The sequence below is a fragment of the Penaeus japonicus genome, unplaced genomic scaffold, assembly GCF_977035675.1.
Source record: "Penaeus japonicus unplaced genomic scaffold, GWHDUDI00000001_assembly GWHDUDI00000037, whole genome shotgun sequence".
NCBI classification, from domain to species: Eukaryota; Metazoa; Arthropoda; class Malacostraca; order Decapoda; family Penaeidae; genus Penaeus; species Penaeus japonicus.
Genome location: NW_028234439.1, coordinates 4,111,321 through 4,116,320, shown reverse-complemented (window position 1 = coordinate 4,116,320; position 5,000 = coordinate 4,111,321). Strand labels below are relative to the sequence as shown.

General features: G+C 41.6%; 1 protein-coding gene across 1 annotated transcript in view; it reads right to left on the bottom strand.

Moving 5' to 3' along the window:
* Positions 1–5,000, bottom strand: part of LOC122251212 (carbonic anhydrase-related protein 10) — a gene marked incomplete at its 5' end in the record, with an annotated part of 310,050 nt that overhangs the window by 215,220 nt on the left and 89,830 nt on the right.

Below are 5,000 nucleotides of genomic sequence, written 5' to 3'. Positions count from 1 at the left end.
GAGAGAGTATTGTCCGGCTGGTCTTCTTAGTTCTTAGTGATCTGTTGAACTGAATTTGCATATGTAAAGGAAGCAGCTGTTGCTGGGAGGCTGTTCTCCAACTGCAGCTGCGGCAAAAGGGGCACAGGAAGAATTGATCACGAAAAGGTTGCCTTATAGATATGTGATGAAAACAGCCTAAGCGGTGCTCTGTGATAGGATGATTTGGTAGAAAATTCTATCAAAAAACGTAATGACTAATCGTAAATATAATTGACGATAGCTCTTCTCCCTCTACTTTGGCTGTCAATCTCGCTAGCTCGCCCAATCACGAAACACTTATTTCAATCACTACTCCTTATCTCCTGCATTATGATGTATGTGACAACAATTTACCCACGCAGGACACACACTCCCACAACAACAACACAACAACACACACAAAACACACACACACCAAACCACCCACACAACACCACACACACAACACATATATATTATATATATTATATATATATATATATATATATTTATTATATATATATATTATATATTAAATATACATATTATAATATATATAAATATGTTACACACATAAACATAAAGAAGTTCTCGTTTCTTTGAGACCAAAGTTCCTGTAATCCAATTGAGTCAAGCCCATTCAGGGCTTCGCTTTTAGTATAGGTCTTATTTCTTGCATTGTTATCTTAGATAGAAGGATAAACTGTCGGAAATGTGTGTGTTTGTCAGGGGAAACGTTAGCGAGATTGCATCACGAAGGAAAAATGCAGGTCGGGTTTCTGCAATTCGTGGTGAAAAATCTATTACTCATTTGTTATGTATTCATTACTGAGAAATGCTCTCTCTTCTCTAATGCTTTTATACTCTTTATTTCCCTTTTGCTCTAACAAATTTATTTCTTTTCGGTTTTTTTTTCGAGTCTCAACTTTTTGGCATATTCGTCTTAATCCTTATTCCCTATTCCGTTCTTCTTCTACTACCTCTATGTCCTTGTCCCGTCTCGTTTTTAATCGGTTTCTCTCTTACTCTTTCAAATATTTTTATTCTTTCCTATTTTCGGCCCTTCCCAAAGCATCATCTCTATTACCTCTCATTCTCTCCTTCTTCCTTCCTTTAATTTTATCCTTCCCTCCCTCTCCTCTCCTCTTTTTACCACCTCTCTCTCTCGCTCTCTTCTCCTCACCCTACCTCATATCCATACCCCTCAACGCCCATCAACACGCTTCCCAGTGGCCAAGGGCGATCCACTTTCGGACGCGATAAATCCGAAAGGTAGGACTCTTTGTTAGCGGGTTTTCATTTGATATTGCCTTGTTTGGTGTGCGTGGTCGGGGCGTGCGGGCGTCGGCTGTACGCTCCGTGGCTAGTGGGAATTCACGGCTGTTCAATCTTGTGTAGTCTTAGGATGAGAAACTATTATTCATCATTATATACATACCCATAATGTGTTGGGTATGTATATATATATATATAATATAAATATATAGATCTATTATATATATATAAATTTATATATATATACATATATCTTTATATATTATATATACATCTTTATTTACATATATATATAATATATATAAAATTATATATATATTTATATATGTGTTGTGCGGTGTGTGTGTGTGTGTGTGTACTGAGTGTGCGTGTGTGTGTTGTATGTGGTGTGGTGGGTGGCGTGTTGCGTGTGCGTGTGAGTGAGTTTGTGATGTGTGTGTTTGTGTGTTATGTTTATATAGAAATATATATATTATATATATATATATTTATTTTATTAATATAATATATGTTTATATCATCAGTTTGTGCATCAATATGGCTGCACCTTTTCTGGCTGCCGTCACATCTTGGGGAGTAAATGTCTTCAAAGCTCACTCAACTTGCGGTCGTGACGTCAGCTCTTTCTTCAGTCAGTTCGTTGCCTTCGCTCTTGACGACGATCAGCTGAGGCAAGTGTATTTCCTCTGTGTACATGACCTGACTGTTACCTTTTAGATACCTCGGTGTTGGTCCTCTGTTTCGGTACATAAGGCTTTCTCGTCTCTCCAACACGCCCTTTGTACGCCCGCTCTTGTTCCTCGGTATGCTGCGGGTGTGATGTTGATGCATGCTATTTTATTAATTCATTCGCTTTGAATGAGTATCCAGTGTCCCTCATGATGCTCTTCGTCAGAAAAGTGCGGGCTACTGTCAACATTACTCCTCCACTGAGTAAGCCTGCGGTATCTAGTCTACGCCAAATGTTATTACTGGATATGGTGTTTTCTGTGGTCTTGGCTTTACAGTGTCTGTACATCCTTACTCACATTAGGCATTTAGGAATAATATACGTGTCCCTCACTCAGAATCTATTATCATCTTTTCTGCCGTCTCACTGATAGTATCTTTGTTCTCCGTCAAAGATTTTGAGGCCGTATTCGTTTTTTTTTCGGGGTGAGGGGGCGTTTGTTTTTTTGGGGGGCCGTGTTTTTGGTTTGTGTTCGGTTCGATTAATAGGACTATAGTGTCGGGTTTTAAAGTATAGTTTAGCACCAAAAGTCCCCGTTGTTCAACGCCCCTAGAGCGGACCAAAAGTTCGCTTCCTTGCACTGAATGTCCCTGTTTCCCAGTGTGCTTGCGGCGCTCCTGTACGATGTCGTGCCCACTCATACAGGAATTCAAGGTCCCCGGAATATGACCATGGGGACTCTCATGCTGCTGTCTCTGTGATGTGAGTTTTCGTAGGCAGTTACATGTGATCCGTTGGTTGGCATGCGGCCGAGCAGCGCTCCCCGAGGACTTGGTTTACTATGCACGTATCTTTGGAAGATTTGACTTGAGCTGAGGTGGGAGGTTATTCTCGAACGGCTCGTTATGCCAGTGAGTGTTACAGGAGAACAGGAGTGAGCAGGTGGTAGATGACGCGGCCTTTGCAGAGTCCTAAAGGAATAGTAGCCGTCACACCTTATAGTATGCACTGAGAGTGTGATTGTGAGTGTGAGTAAGTGTAAGAGTGTGAGTGTGTGTGAACCCATCAACATAACAATTCCACAACCACAACACACACTTTACACAATCCCACACACCCCCATGATATAAGAAAGGGTTTTCAGTGTATATATAAATAAACTTAAACCTATACAAATATATATATCTATTGCATTGTACCAATCTGTTATATTGAGAAAGGATAATAGACCACACCTCCACTCCATTTTCCCAGGAACGTCTTAAAACTTTTCATCAAACACCACCACCTCTCCCCTCCCCGAACCCCTTCCACTCCCACTCCTCCTCCACCTCCTCCTCCACCTCTCCACCACCACTTCCCCCTCCCCGAACCCCTCCCACTCCCACTCCTCCTCCTCCTCCTCATCCTCCACCTCCTCCTCCATCTACCCCTTTCACTCCCACTCCCTTTACCCCTCGACCTCCCACTCCCTCACTCTTACCCTTACCCCTCCTCCTCCCTCTATTCCTCCTCCCCCACCACTTCCTCCTCCCCCACCACCTCCTCCTCCTCCCCACCTCCCCCCCACCTCCTCGCCCAACAGACGGAGATAAACACGAAATGTAAAACTCCCCTTATGCACACACGGGCTAACGTCTCGCGAAGGTCATAACACAACTGAGGTCAAAGGGCAAATTGGACGAAGGGAAAGGAAAGGCGAGGGACGAAGCGGTGGATATGACGGAAGAAGGGAAGAGAGAAAGAGAGAGAGAAAGAGGGAATGGAGAGAGAGAGAGAGAGAGAGAGAGAGAGAGAGAGAGAGAGACAAATCCCTCATCCACTCCAAACCCTATTCATCCACTAACCCCCCCCCAATATCTAGAGAGAGAGAGCGAGAGAGGAGAGAGAGACGCGAGAGAGAGAGAGAGAGAGAGAGAGAGAGTTGAAGAAGAAATGAAAGGAAATAGAGATGGGGGATAATAGCGAGAGATACGGATGATTGAGAAAAAAACACAGATAGAGAGATGGAGAGAGCAATATAAATAAAAATTAAAAGGAACGCAGAAAACCAATAAATACAATAACAAAAAGAGCAAGTAGAGTGAGAAAAAAGAAGAGAATAAACGAGAAAGACCGACAAGACAGAAGAATAAAGATATCGACCTACAATAACACGACTGCGATATAACACTCGATAATAAAATCCAAACAAAAACGGAGAATACACAATCAAGAAAGGAGAAAAAACAAACAAAAAGGAAACCAAGATCAAAAACAAACAAACAAAAAGCGATTCCATAACACAAAGAAAGAAACGAAAAATTAAGACGCAAGAGAGAAGGGAATTAAAATAAATACAACGAATTTAGGATAACGGAGAAAACACGAATAAATAATGGAACAGAAGCATACGCAGATAGAATAGGGAGAAAGAGGAAGAGAAAGATACAAAATCAGGACACGGAGAAAGAGGAAGGGAAGCATACAAAGATGAGACAAGAAGAAAGAGAAAGAGATATATGCGAAGATAGGAGAAAGAGGAAGGAAGAGAAAAATACAAAAAAAAATACTCGAATAAACACAGAAAGAGAAAATATACAAAGATAGGACACGTATAAACATAGGAAGAGAAAGATACAAAGATAGGAAAAGAATAAACATAGGAGTAGAACCACACGAAGATAGGACACGGAGAAAGGGAAAGAGACAATCTGTCCTAAAATACAGACAAGATGGAAGACTATGAAAGAGAGATAAAGAGCAAAAATTAAGTAAACGGTGGAGGGGGAGACGAGAGAGTGATAAAGGTGGAGATAAAAGATAAGAAAAAAATACGAAGCATTTTTGAAACTAGAAAGGGGAGGAGGAGAAGAGAGAAAGAGAGAAAGAGAGAGAGAGAGAGAGAGAGAGAGAGAGAGAGAGAGAGAGAGAGAGAGAGAGAGAGAGAGAGAGAGAGAGAGAGCGACAGACAGACATCAAGACAGACAGAGCAGAGGAGAGTAGAGAGAGAGCAGAGAGGAGTAGAAGAGAGGAGAGAGAGAGAAGAGAGGAGACGGGAGAGAGAGTAGAGAGG